Raw genomic sequence first — 15,003 nt, 5'->3', positions numbered from 1 at the left:
GTTGAGCCCTTACAGTTGTCTACTGTTTTGTAAGGTCGTTGTGGCTTATGTAACCCTCGATACACAAATGTATTATAAGCTTTTAATCAATGGACCAGATGCTCAGAAGTCTAAATTCCTCCAAAGAGAGAGAAGATACAACAACAGTGAAGGACTCGGACACAGAGGTAAGAATAATAAAAGATTGTATTGTAAAATGTTCACAGAAATATAAAAAAATAAAAATAAATAAATAAATCAAATTCTAGATTTTTTCACACTTATCTAATGACCTCAATCTTATTTACACTCTCTAATAACACTTCTCTTTCTTCACAGGCTATATCACTAATAAGGTAAGTTAATATTGTTATTTTTCTGTTTTTTCTATTGTTAAGGCTAATATTATATTTTGGTTACTATTATAACAATAATATAATATTAATATGCTAATAACAGTACTATATTAAAGGTTTGCAAGTGTAAGTTAATAATACAATATTAAAATTGTATTATTATTTAACATATAATCAAGATTTCCCTTCTTAAACCAGTTAACCTCTCTCTATAAAGATTCAAAAATTGCAACGAATGAACACTCTAAAGGAACAATGTACAAATAAAATAAAAATGAAAATAAAACATTCACTTAAAACATTTCAAAATGTTCCAAAAGTCCAGTAAAGGTGATAAACTTTCAAAAAGATTCTTTTGCAAAACAACTAGGTTGCAAATTCAGTTCCAGAGATCCAGGATGTTGCACTTGTGAGTGTGTTGTAAATTTACACTCCTACCATATCGCTGAATAGGTTTTACTTTGTATCTTTACAACAGGTGTATCCAAAGAATCCACTTAATGGGAGGCTCGCCAGTCCAACTCCACAATTAGACACGCCGATGGAAGTTGAGACAATCCAAATCCAGAAAAGAGTTCAAACTTCAATTAATTCGAATCCAGAGCAGATCACATCCAGCAACTGACGTCAATAGAACATCTCACCGATGAAAAACCAGAAGAAGATGCACAAACGAACAAAACCAAACAAAAAAAAAAAAACCTGGCCTTGAAAACACAAGGCCAAAGAAACCATTAGCATTTTACAGTGTATGCATTATCATAGTTTAACACATTTCTAAATAAACAGCAACAGTAAATAACCATGTATATGCTTTTCTCTGCTGAATTTCTGTGTTTTTCCTATTTCTCTCTCCTATTTGACATTTTCTTTTTACAAATGACAGCATTTTACTTAAACTTTCTCACTTAAACTTTACACAATCACTTGTATAATACTCTGTATAATACTGTTTTTACTAGACCAAACAAATGGTTAATTTATGAAACACATTTTTTACACTAGTTTAAATTATGTTATAATGAAAACAATAAAAAAAACACGAACTCACCAAGGAAATCATTCAAAATCAAAATGAAACAAACAGGAAAACTCCAGGTGGCACTCGTGTGCAGATTTCACTCTCAGAGACAAATCTTGTTTTTTTCTCTCTCAATCCTTCATTAAAAATATATAATTGAAATCATGTCAGCATCTTATTAATGGTCAATTTTCACAGTTAATACGCATTAAAACATTAAAAGATGTAAATCTAATAGTTATATTACTTTTATTAATATAACAACTTACATCTCTGCTTTCCCTTGCGAACACTGAATCACCATAGCAACGGTAAACACAAGCTAACAGACAAGCGAGATTTGTTATTGTTTGGAAAGCTGATCTGCTGCTATAGTGTAAGGCACGATGATGTCATTCTAAAGCACTATTCCCTTGAATGCTGTATAATACTCTATTATAAATTATTTATATAAGTAAATAATTTTAATGTATATTATTTAATCGAGTATTCTGCCAATGTTTTTCCTTATATTTCTATTTGCTCTATTGCTGTATACTACCCACTAGTAACCTGGGTTACACATTCCCCCCCTGAATTCAGGCACGTCCTCGGGCATGTACGGGGTTGGGTTGTCACTGCAATTGGAAAAGGGTCTGGCACAACAAAGGCCTGATCTCTAGTGAGTATGGGTTCTTCTAACGATGTGGTAAAGGCAGAACTCAGACCTTGTAGTAAGGACTGAATGACTAGTGTCAAGGGATTTCCTAGTTTATGATACTCAAGCTTATTAGGAGGTCTACATTGCCTTTTTGAGCGTCTAGGGCCACTGGTATCTAGGTCTTCATCCACTATTGGCTGGTTACTTGAAACATTTCTGACATGAGGATTTTGATCATTAGAATGGGGTACATCAACAGGATCTAATTCAAGCGCCTTTCTATGGATCTGTACTTCAACACTATTTCCACTTCTTTCAGGTTCAATTTCTTTGGGGTCAATATCAGCAGGGTTCAGCACAGGTAAGAAATTCTCACTGACATCATCTCTTTGATTTTCAGTTAAGTCTTCTTCTAATCTGGAATCAGGTAAGGTTTCTTTTTCAGGGTTCACTACGACAGGGAGTGGTTCAATGGGCTCCATGCCAGGTAAGTTCCTTACAAGCACTGGACTTTGTGATGAAGGTAACACAGTCGTTGTAATGGATTCCAACTGGCGTCCTGCATTTCTAATATATAGAGAGTCATCCTCAGATTCTGACTGATCACTCATTTGATGTTCTTTGGGAGCAAATTCTAGAGCAGAGCTAGACCTGGTTCTGGGCTTACGTTGAACATTTGGAGGACTCATTTCTTCAATTTCATTTTCAGACAAATATCCACAAGGTCGAAGTAAGTCTCTGTGTAAAGTTCGAACTGGACCAGTCTTTCCGTCAGGCTGGACTACATACACTGGGAGATCTCCAGCTTTACTGATAACTACATAGACATCTGGTTCCCATTTGTCTGCCAGTTTGTTCTTGCCTCTTAGCCTCAAATTTCGCACAAGGACTTTATCTCCCACGTCAAGAGTAGAAACAACCACATGTTTGTCAAATCTGCGCTTGTTACGTTGGGCTACTTTTGCAGAGTTTTTGATGGCAATTTCATAGCTCTCTCTTAAACCTTCTTTCAGATCTTTTACATACTGAGAGTGGGATTTGGTAGAACGATCCACAGGTAACCCAAAGGCTAAGTCGACTGGCAGCCTGGGCTGTCTACCAAACATAAGTTCATAGGGAGTGTATCCTGTTACATCATTTCGAGTGCAATTGTAGGCATGCACCAAAGGCTTGACAAACTCCTTCCAGCATGACTTCTTTTTGTTTTCAAGAGTACCCAACATTTGGAGAAGGGTCCTATTGAATCTCTCCACTGGATTTCCTCTTGGGTGGTAAGGAGTAGTTCTCACTTTGTGTATACCTGCGACGAGACATAGCTCTTTGATGAGGCTTGACTCAAAATCTTGTCCTTGATCACTGTGCAGTCTTTCCGGAAATCCATAATGTACTAGAAAGTTTTCCCATAAACATCTAGCCACAGTCTGCGCCTTCTGGTTTCTGGTAGGCACAGCCACCGCATATTTGGTGAAGTGATCTGTAATAACTAATATATCTTTGGTGTTACTCTGATCTGGCTCTAAAGACAAGAAGTCCATACAGACCAACTCCAATGGTCTGGTAGTCTTGATGTTCATCATTTCAGCTGCTTTTTCAGGAAACGCTTTTCTACGTACACATCTCTCACATGTCTTAATTTTCTCTTCCACAGATGATGACATTTTTGGCCAAAAGAATCTGGTTCTGACAAGGTCAAGTGTCCTCTCCATGCCCATGTGTCCCATATCATTATGGAGACTCTTCAACACTGTTCCACGTAAAGCTACAGGTAAGGCTAATTGATAGTGAGTGCTTTCCTGATCTTGCTTCTTCCTATAAAGCAATCCATCCCTTAATTCTAATCTGCTCCATTCCCTTATCCACAGAGTAACAGCAAGCGATTGGTCTTTTGAACTAGAAGGTTTTTCATTCCGCTGTAAACAATCAATAATGAATTTGAGATCAGGATCCATTCTCTGCTGTCTCTTTAACTCTTCGTTGGACAGGTAAGGAATGACTGGAAGACCATGCTCATTTTCTTGTTCAAACTCATTTGGTAATACATCTGCATGCAGGGCTAAGGACTCAACAAGGGCAATGGAAGGATTGGAAAATTTGCATTTATCTGAGGAATTTCCAATCTGATATCGATCACAGATGGCTTTTATGGCCTCTGGGAGGATAAGAGAATCTTCAACTCCAAATTCATCTAAATGATGAAGGGTAAACTGTTTAATTCTCTCTCTCTCTTTCTGAGATGCAGGGTCATCTAAAAGCTCACCATGTGGTCGTCTTGAAAGGCCATCTGCATCACAGTTTTGACTTCCAGCCCTATACTGGAGCTTGAAATTGTAAGTGGACAGACTTGACAACCAGCGATAACTGGTAGCATCAAGCTTTGCAGATGTCAGAATGTAAGTTAAAGGGTTGCTATCAGTTACGACCACAAATTCTGTTCCATACAAATAGTCACTGAATTTAGATGTGACTGCCCATTTAAGAGCTAGAAATTCTAGCTTGTGAGCTGGATACCGGCTTTCACTTCTTGTCAACCCTCTGCTTGCACAAGCAATGACCCGCATTTGTCCCTCTTGTTTCTGGTATAAGGCTGCCCCAAGCCCAGTGGTACTGGCGTCAGTATGCAGAACATAAGGAAGCTTTGGGTCTGCAAATCCCAGAACAGGTGCAGAGGTGAGTTTCTCAATAATCATGTCAAAGGCCTGTTGACAGGGCTGATTCCATCTGTCTCCGAATTCCTTTTTGGGGTCCAGATATTGCTTATTCTTGTTCTCTTGTAGGTGACGTTTTTGAAGAGGTGGATACCCTACTGTAAGGTCATTAAGGGGTTTGATTATTTTGGAATAATCCTGAATGAACCTCCTATAGTATCCAGAAAATCCCAGAAAAGATCTTAATTCTTTGAGATTTCTAGGTCTTGGCCAGGTTTTTAGGGCCTCGATTTTCACTGGATCAGTCTCCACTCCATTTTCTGATACAATATGACCAAGGTATCGAACAGAAGTCTGGAAAAACTTGCACTTTTCAGGTGATAGCTTCAGTCCATATTCTTTGAGCCTTTTCAAAACGTGCATCAGCCTTGATTCATGCTCTTCTAAACTTTCAGAGAAAATGATCAGATCATCGATGAAGACCAACACCTCTTTCCTATTCAAGTCACCCATGCATCTTTCCATCAGCCTTTGAAACGTACTTGGGGCATTGGTAATGCCTTGGGGCATCCTATTGAACTCCCAGAACCCCAAGGGACACACAAAGGCAGTTTTACTTTTGTCAGCTTCCTCCATCTCAGTCTGATAATATCCTGATTTTAAGTCAAGGACAGAGAACCATTTCGAACCAGTTAGTGCTGAAAAGACCTCTTCCAGATTTGGCAGGGCATAGGCATCTTTAATGGTTTGTGAGTTCAGCTTTCTGAAGTCAATGCAAAGACGTACAGAATTGTCTTTCTTTTTTACAACTACTATGGGGGAGGCAAAGGGGGATTCTGACTCTCGGATAATTCCAGCTGCTAACAAGTCTTGCAAATGTTTTCGTACTGCATCAATGTCCTGAGGATGTATGGGTCGAGGTCTGTGTTTGAAAGGAGTCTCATCATTAAGCTTTATTCGGTGAGTGACTTTGTTTGTATGTCCATAATCTAAGTCATGCAAGGCAAAGACTTCAGGCATGGAATTTAATTGATCCATTATTCGTTTCTTCCATTCAGGTGTCAATGGGGAATTTTCAAAGTCAAATTTGAGATTGGAACAAGCAGAAAGTTCTTTATTCACAGTGCTGGAATTTACTTGCCCACTCTTTATTACTTCTTGGACTGCCCGCATTTCAGCAACTATAGTTCTGGGGTAGATGGTAATGTCGGTCTGAGTTTCATTCCGTAACACAACTGGTAACTGTTGATGCCTTTTGCTGGGTAAGGAATGCAAACAGCTGGCAACTAGCAAACCACCAGGTAAAGCGGGTGAAGTTGGTGACTCTAGAGCTACACATTTCCCTAAATGAAGATAATTAACTAGAACATGTCCATCAAGAACCACTGTACATCCTGCAGGTACTACCTCTGGAACATGTCCCTTGAATTTGATACAGCCCACTACATCAGCACTTGCTTGTTTGTATCTTGTTTCTAAAACTTTTTGTACTGCACGGTAACCATGGAAGTTTGATTGAGGAAAGGAAGCAGATTGTTGGACATAGTTACTGTAAAGAGCATCTAATGAATTTGTGCCAATTAGAACTTGGGGAGTGTTCATCAAATCTGGGACTACCAGGGCTAAAGTGGGCACTTCTGTCTCTGTTCCAAGGAACTCTCTGGGAAACTTAAGAGTCAATTCCACATATCCAAGATAAGGCACTGTTTGACCATTTGCCCCTTCCACTTCCAGCAAGTTATCCAATGATTTAAGTGGACAATTTGATAAATTCTCTTGATAAAATGACCAGGGAACAGTAGTTACTTGGGACCCTGTGTCCAGAAGGCAGGAAACTCTTTTATTACCAACAGTTATTTGGGCAGTACACTTCACTCCCACTAATCCTCTTGGTAAATTTCTCAAAGGGGCTGCGTCACACGCATTTTGGTTGAACAATTGTTTACGTTTCTCAGGGCAATTATTATTTCTTTTAGTCTCTGTATGCCCCTCTACAGAGACCGTCCTCAGTTTAAAGGATTCATGATTGCTACATGTTGGGTATCCCACTGGGCTTGTCGCTTCCTTAACTTGCGTTTTTTCTCAGCAACTCTAGTAGGGTCAGGAGCATTACTACAGCTGCTGGCAAGATGACCATCTTCCGCACATCTAAAACAATACCCCGGACGAGGTCTACTTTCAGGTAGTTTACTAGCTCTGTAACAATCTGTTGCTCTAGGTTCAGGCAGCAAGTTTCTGGTGCGGTTTCTATACATATCAGGGGCAGTCAGTTGAACCTTTAAATCAGCAATCTGTCTCTTTAAGTCAGCCGTTTCAGTTGCTTCTACATCACTTTTAATTTTTGGAGTGGCTGTAGTTTGCATGGCTGTAATCTGTGCCTGTAACTCAGTGACAACATTTCTCAGCTCACTCACTTCATCTGGTTTTGCATTTTTTTTCTTTTCTTTCTGGCTTGAAGGCTTTTGCAGTGCAACAACTTGAGCTTGAAGTTCACACACTTGCTTTGCGAGAGATGTGTCAGTTTGATCATCCTGCGTTTCACATTGGTGGGCAGATATCTGGTGAGCTGACAGTCTGAATTTCAAGGGGGCAGGATAGTGTTTATTTAGCCCTAAATGTTTTCTCATTCTTTCTTCTTTAGAGGCATTTTTATCTTCTTCTGTACGGATGAGAACTACTAATTCTGCAAATGAAGGAGGAGTGGCTTTTCTCCTTTTTAATTGAAGGTCAGTAATGAGGGAACTGTCCCAACAGCCGCGACAAAACTGCTTTAGAAGATATCGGTTTCTCTCTTCTTCAAATATCCCACCTCGTCGAATAGCTGTGCTTAAGAGAACTTGTAATCTGTGCAGATAAATTGAAGGCTTCTCACCATTGTTTTGGAAGCTATTCATAAATCTGGCTAATAACTCATCTCCATCTTCTACAGAGCCATATACAGACTCCAGCAATTCTAGATATACTGCAGGTAAACTGTTAGGTGAGACATGTTTAACAATATCTGCAGCAGGGGGAAGCAGACTGTCTATGATTTTTCTGGCTCGATTTAAGTCAGATATAGAAGGATCTGTCAGTAGGAGATCAACACTGGCACGCCAAGTGTCAAAGTCTGGCTCATTAACAGGTCTAGGAATTTTTCCAGAGAAAGATCGGAGGCGAAAAGAGGTATGGTGCATTGGAGCTGTGTCATTTGTGCGGACAATGTGCTCAACTACTACCTTTTGCACGCTAGGAGGATCAATTATGTCCATGGTAAGTGCTGGATGGGATGAAACTGTTACTGTGGGTTTAGTACTTCTATAGTTAAGGCTTTCCTTGGACAGGTTTTTTGAATTTGTAGATTCAACTTCATGAAATGGTGAAATTCTAGATGTAGGAAAAGCTGTTTGTTCAGTAATCATACTTTGTGATATGACTGGGGACAGCAGTCTATTTGGTGAACTGACTGGGCTACGATCAAGTATTTGAGAACGTGCTGCATTTGGAAATTCAAGCTTTTTATCCAAAACAGGTAGTGACTCAGCATGAGAAGGACCAAATTTAATTTTCAGTAACTCTGTTTGGAGTACTTCCTCAATGGATTTCCCACTAAAACTAGCAATGTTTTGCAATTCCTCCAGATATCCATTAGTAGCACTATCACTAGCAATATGGGGGTAGATGCAGCTTAAAGCACGTACCATAAAAGTGGTACTTGGGTTTGACATACTAACTACAGTTAAAGGCAAAAGAGGCATCAATGTTTTCATCGCGGAGTTATGTGTAAACTCTATGATAGCATGTCGATGAAACTCACAGTCAGGGTCATCAATTAGAAGATGTCGGTTAATACTACCATATCTTAAAAGCCATGACTCTAAATCTGAGTCTGTTTCAGTCAGTGTCATTCCACCCACAATTACCGTTTTTGAGATATTTACATTCTCTTTTTCTATGATATCCATGACGTTAAAGTTCTCTCCGATTTGTAATATTTATAGTGAACTCGAATACTGTAATTAGACACTGTTGTTGCAATCTCTCTCCTGGCTGGCTCTCGCCACTTTTTGGTATGTAACCCTCGATACACAAATGTATTATAAGCTTTTAATCAATGGACCAGATGCTCAGAAGTCTAAATTCCTCCAAAGAGAGAGAAGATACAACAACAGTGAAGGACTCGGACACAGAGGTAAGAATAATAAAAGATTGTATTGTAAAATGTTCACAGAAATATAAAAAAATAAAAATAAATAAATAATCAAATTCTAGATTTTTTCACACTTATCTAATGACCTCAATCTTATTTACACTCTCTAATAACGCTTCTCTTTCTTCACAGGCTATACCACTAATAAGGTAAGTTAATATTGTTATTTTTCTGTTTTTTCTATTGTTAAGGCTAATATTATATTTTGGTTACTATTATAACAATAATATAATATTAATATGCTAATAACAGTACTATATTAAAGGTTTGCAAGTGTAAGTTAATAATACAATATTAAAATTGTATTATTATTTAACATATAATCAAGATTTCCCTTCTTAAACCAGTTAACCTCTCTCTATAAAGATTCAAAAATTGCAACGAATGAACACTCTAAAGGAACAATGTACAAATAAAATAAAAATGAAAATAAAACATTCACTTAAAACATTTCAAAATGTTCCAAAAGTCCAGTAAAGGTGATAAACTTTCAAAAAGATTCTTTTGCAAAACAACTAGGTTGCAAATTCAGTTCCAGAGATCCAGGATGTTGCACTTGTGAGTGTGTTGTAAATTTACACTCCTACCATATCGCTGAATAGGTTTTACTTTGTATCTTTACAACAGGTGTATCCAAAGAATCCACTTAATGGGAGGCTCGCCAGTCCAACTCCACAATTAGACACGCCGATGGAAGTTGAGACAATCCAAATCCAGAAAAGAGTTCAAACTTCAATTAATTCGAATCCAGAGCAGATCACATCCAGCAACTGACGTCAATAGAACATCTCACCGATGAAAAACCAGAAGAAGATGCACAAACGAACAAAACCAAACAAAAAAAAAAAAAAACCTGGCCTTGAAAACACAAGGCCAAAGAAACCATTAGCATTTTACAGTGTATGCATTATCATAGTTTAACACATTTCTAAATAAACAGCAACAGTAAATAACCATGTATATGCTTTTCTCTGCTGAATTTCTGTGTTTTTCCTATTTCTCTCTCCTATTTGACATTTTCTTTTTACAAATGACAGCATTTTACTTAAACTTTCTCACTTAAACTTTACACAATCACTTGTATAATACTCTGTATAATACTGTTTTTACTAGACCAAACAAATGGTTAATTTATGAAACACATTTTTTACACTAGTTTAATTATGTTATAATGAAAACAATAAAAAAAAAACACGAACTCACCAAGGAAATCATTCAAAATCAAAATGAAACAAACAGGAAAACTCCAGGTGGCACTCGTGTGCAGATTTCACTCTCAAAGACAAATCTTGTTTTTTCTTCTCTCAATCCTTCATTAAAAATATATAATTGAAATCATGTCAGCATCTTATTAATGGTCAATTTTCACAGTTAATACGCATTAAAACATTAAAAGATGTAAATCTAATAGTTATATTACTTTTATTAATATAACAACTTACATCTCTGCTTTCCCTTGCGAACACTGAATCACCATAGCAACGGTAAACACAAGCTAACAGACAAGCGAGATTTGTTATTGTTTGGAAAGCTGATCTGCTGCTATAGTGTAAGGCACGATGATGTCATTCTAAAGCACTATTCCCTTGAATGCTGTATAATACTCTATTATAAATTATTTATATAAGTAAATAATTTTAATGTATATTATTTAATCGAGTATTCTGCCAATGTTTTTCCTTATATTTCTATTTGCTCTATTGCTGTATACTACCCACTAGTAACCTGGGTTACACTTACACAGAGGCCTTTTTTCTGAGAATGCCAGTTTGTCAGCAGATAGTGTTGCCATATAAAGTTGCTGTTTTGCAGTGGCTCGGTGGTCTAGGGGTATGACTCTCACTTAGGGTGCCCTTGATTTGTTAGAGAAAGATTTCTGACTATCTGACGCCTTGTGAAATTGTCTCAGTTTTATGGCTCATTGGTCTATGGGTGTGATTCTCGCTTCGGTTGCGAGAGGACCCGGATTCAATACCCGGATGAGCCCTTGTAGGTGTACTGTGTTTTACAGGGCATTATGTCTTTCGTAAAAACGTCTTTCAAAGAATTCCAATTTGTCAGCAGATAGTGTCGCCACATAAAATATTTCTTGCATAGTGGCTTGCTGGTCTAGGAGTATGATTCTCGTTCATGCCATGAGAAATCCTAGGTTCAAATTTCGGTTGAGCCCTTACAGTTGTCTGCTGTTTTGTAAGGTCGTTGTGGCTTACACAGAGGCCTTTTTTCTGAGAATGCCAGTTTGTCAGCAGATAGTGTTGCCATATAAAGTTGCTGTTTTGCAGTGTCTCGGTGGTCTAGGGGTATGACTCTCACTTAGGGTGCCCTTGATTCGTTAGAGAAAGATTTCTGACTATCTGACGCCTTGTGAAATTCTCTCAATTTAGTGGCTCATTGGTCTATGGGTATGATTCCCGCTTCGGTTGCAAGAGGACCAGAGTTCAATACCCGGATGAGCCCTTGTAGGTGTACTGTGTTTTACAGGGCATTATGTCTTTCGTAAAAACGTCTTTCAAAGAATTCCAATTTGTCAGCAGATAGTGTCGCCACAAAAAATATTTCTTGCATAGTGGCTTGCTGTTCTAGGAGTATGATTCTCTTTCATGCCATGAGAAATCCTAGGTTCAAATTTCAGTTGAACCCTTACAGTTGTCTTTTGTTTTGTAAGGGCGTTGTGGCTTACACAGGGGTCTTTTTTCTGAGAATGCCAGTTTGTCAGCAGATAGTGTTGCCATGTAAAGTGGCTGTTTTGCAGTTGCTTGTTGGTGTACGGGCTTGATTCTCGCATAAGGTGCGAGAGGTCCCGTTTTCAAAGCCTGGACGAACCATTGCAGAAGTCCCGAGTCCAAATCAAGCAAAAGCCCTGCTTCAATGTTTGTAAGATATGGATTTCTGACCATCTGTTGCTTCTGATGTCTTGTGAAATATTCAAGCTTTTGTGGCTCGTTGGTCTAGGGGTATGAGTCTCGCTTAGGGTGCGAGAGGTCCCGGGTTCAAATCCCGGACGAGCCCTTGCAGTTATTCTGTTGTTTTACAGGGCATTATGGCTTTCATAAAAAAACAATTTTCGAAGAATTCCAGTTTGTCAGCAGATAGTGTCAGCACATAAAACATTCCTTTCCATAGTGGTTTGGTTGTCTAGAAGTATGCTTTTCGTTCATGCTGTGAGAAATCCCAGATTCACATTTCGGTTGAGCCCTTACAGTTGTCTGCTGTTTTGTAAGGGCGTTGTGGCTTACACAGAGGCCTTTTTTCTGAGAATGCCAGTTCGTCAGCAGATAGTGTTGCCATATAAAGTTACTGTTTTGCAGTGGCTCGTTGGTCAAGGGGTATGATTCTCGCTTAGGGTGCCCTTGATTCGTTAGAGAAAGTTTTCTGACTATCTGATGCTTCTGAGGCCATGTGAAATTCTCTCAATTTAGTGGCTCGTTGGTCTAGGGGTATGATTCTCGCTTTGGGTGTGAGAGGTCCTGGGTTCAAATCCTGGACGAGCCCATGCAGGTGTCACGTGTTTTACAGGGCACTATGTCTTTCATTAAAATGTCTTTTGAAGAATTCCAGTTTGTCAGCAGATAGTGTCGCCACATAAAACATTCATTTGCATAGTGGCTTGCTGGTCTAGGCGTATGATTTTCGTTCATGCAATGAGAAATCCCAGATTCAAATTTCGGTTGAGCCCTTACAGTTGTCTGCTGTTTTGTAAGGTCATTGTGGCTTACACAGAGGCCTTTTTTCTGAGAATGCCAGTTTGTCAGCAGATAGTGTTGCCATATAAAGTTGCTGTTTTGCAGTGGCTTGGTGGTCTAGGGGTATGACTCTCACTTAGGGTGCCCTTGATTCGTTAGAGAAAGATTTCTGACTATCTGACGCCCTATGAAATTGTCTCAATTTAGTGGCTCATTGGTCTATGGGTATGATTCTCGCTTCGGTTGCTAGAGGACCCGGGTTCAATACACGGATGAGCCCTTTTAGGTGTACTGTGTTTTACAGGGCATTATGTCTTTCGTAAAAACGTCTTTCAAAGAATTCCAATTTGTCAGCAGATAGTTTCGCCACATAAAATATTTCTTGCATAGTGGCTTGCTGGTCTAAGAGTATGATTCTCGTTCATGCCATGAGAAATCCTAGGTTCAAATTTCAGTTGAACCCTTACAGTTGTCTTTTGTTTTGTAAGGGCGTTGTGGCTTACACAGAGGTCTTTTTTCTGAGAATGCCAGTTTGTCAGCAGATAGTGTTGCCATGTAAAGTGGCTGTTTTGCAGTTGCTCGTTGGTCTACGGGCTTGATTCTCGCATAAGGTGCGAGAGGTCCCGTTTTCAAAGCCTGGACGAACCATTGCAGAAGTCCCGGGTCCAAATCAAGCAAAAGCCCTGCTTCAATGTTTGTAAGATAAGGATTTGTGACCATCTGTTGCTTCTGATGTCTTGTGAAATATTCAAGCTTTTGTGGCTCGTTGGTCTAGGGGTATGATTCTCGCTTAGGGTGCAATAGGTCCCGGGTTCAAATCCCGGATGAGCCCTTGCAGTTATTTTGTTGTTTTACAGGGCATTATGGCTTTCATAAAAAAACAATTTTCGAAGAATTCCAGTTTGTCAGCAGATAGTGTCAGCACATAAAACATTCCTTTCCATAGTGGTTTGGTTGTCTAGAAGTATGCTTTTCGTTCATGCCGTGAGAAATCCCAGATTCAAATTTCAGTTGAGCCCTTACAGTTGTCTGCTGTTTTGTAAGGTCGTTGTGGCTTACACAGAGGCCTTTTTTCTGAGAATGCCAGTTTGTCAGCAGATAGTGTTGCCATATAAAGTTGTTTTTTTGCAGTGGCTCGGTGGTCTAGGGGTATGACTCTCACTAAGGGTGCCCTTGATTCGTTAGAGAAAGATTTCTGACTATCTGACGCCTTGTGAAATTCTCTCAATTAAGTGGCTCGTTGGTCTATGGGTATGATTCTTGCATAGGTTGCGAGAGGACCTGGGTTCAATACCCGTATGAGCCTGTGGTGTACTGTTATATGCCCTTATAATGTAATTGCGTATTCACTCCACTAGAGGGCCACCTTGGTTTAACTTCGGGGGTGCTGTAGAGTCAGTGAGTGAGACTGAAGTGCATGTGATAATTAAACGTGGGAGTTACTCGTGTTCTGTTAATAAATGTGTTTCTGAATTATACTTCTCCGTGTAAGCTGTCTATATAACACACAGCACAAGGAGGAAACACTACATGGTGTCAGAAGAGAGTTGTTTTACGGACTCAAGCCTGCAGTTGACAGCAAATTGATGAAGAACGTGAACTCATCCTGACTAAAGTAAGTCTGCCATAGTGAAAAACAAACATGGATCAGTTCAGATTACCACCTCCATTAGTCCTGTCTGGCAATACAGGTGAAAACTGGAGAAGATGGATACAGCGGTTCAACATTTATATGACTGCTACAGGATCAGACTCAAAAACTGAAAAGGTAAAGATTGCCATTCTGCTTCATGCTTTAGGAGAGGAGGCATTAGAAGTATATAACTCACTATCTGTTGAGCTAGAAGGGGAAAATGAAACAATGCAAGATATAGTAACTGCAATGGAGAAGTATAATTCAGAAACACATTTATTAACAGAACACGAGTAACTCCCACGTTTAATTATCACATGCACTTCAGTCTCACTCACTGACTCTACAGCACCCCCGTACAATGTAGGAGCAAAATCCATGTCAAAATTGAATGCCGGAAATACTGTACACATTGAAACAAACAGAGGGTGGCAGCCAGGGCTCATTGTTTCAAAAAGAAATGAGCCAAGGTCATACAATGTTGTCAATGAAGCAGGACAACAGTTTCGCCGCAACAGACGCCACCTGAGGAAAACAAATCACAAGTTCAGAGAAACATTGGATCCTGTGGATGAGACCCACAATGATACACATGCTCACATCCCAGGGGCACAAGAAGTGACAAATTCGTCTGTAGAGTGTCTGCCAGATCGACCTTTACATAACAGCAGTACCACAACCACCAGGAGTGGTCGGGTTGTGAAAGTTCCTGTGAGGTTTCAGGACTACTGTATGAACTGAATACATATGTTTGCCTAGTAATAGGGTAAACTTTGCTATAAATAAGAAAAATGTCCTTGTTATATGGACTGTAAGTTTAGCATTCAGTGTTTATATATCTTGTTTAAAGCTTGCAT

General features: G+C 39.1%; 1 protein-coding gene, 1 long non-coding RNA gene and 2 other non-coding genes across 4 annotated transcripts in view; 3 read left to right on the top strand and 1 right to left on the bottom strand.

The window, feature by feature from the left end:
• LOC137491476 (tripartite motif-containing protein 16-like) overlaps positions 1 to 15,003 on the bottom strand; it is a 157,370-nt gene that overhangs the window by 124,609 nt on the left and 17,758 nt on the right. The gene's annotated exons all lie outside the window — the stretch shown is intronic.
• On the top strand, positions 88 to 948 carry LOC141381887 (uncharacterized). The gene is made up of 3 exons (XR_012402777.1): positions 88 to 167; positions 319 to 335; positions 814 to 948. It is a non-coding gene; the product is annotated as an uncharacterized lncRNA (long non-coding RNA).
• Positions 11,768 to 11,839, top strand: trnap-agg (transfer RNA proline (anticodon AGG)). The gene has a single exon. It is a non-coding gene; the product is annotated as a tRNA-Pro (tRNA).
• On the top strand, positions 12,251 to 12,322 carry trnap-ugg (transfer RNA proline (anticodon UGG)). Its single transcript has one exon. It is a non-coding gene; the product is annotated as a tRNA-Pro (tRNA).

The sequence above is a fragment of the Danio rerio genome, chromosome 4 (genome assembly GCF_049306965.1).
Source record: "Danio rerio strain Tuebingen ecotype United States chromosome 4, GRCz12tu, whole genome shotgun sequence".
Lineage (NCBI taxonomy): Eukaryota > Metazoa > Chordata > Actinopteri > Cypriniformes > Danionidae > Danio > Danio rerio.
This window is presented reverse-complemented; position numbering and strand designations above follow the sequence as displayed.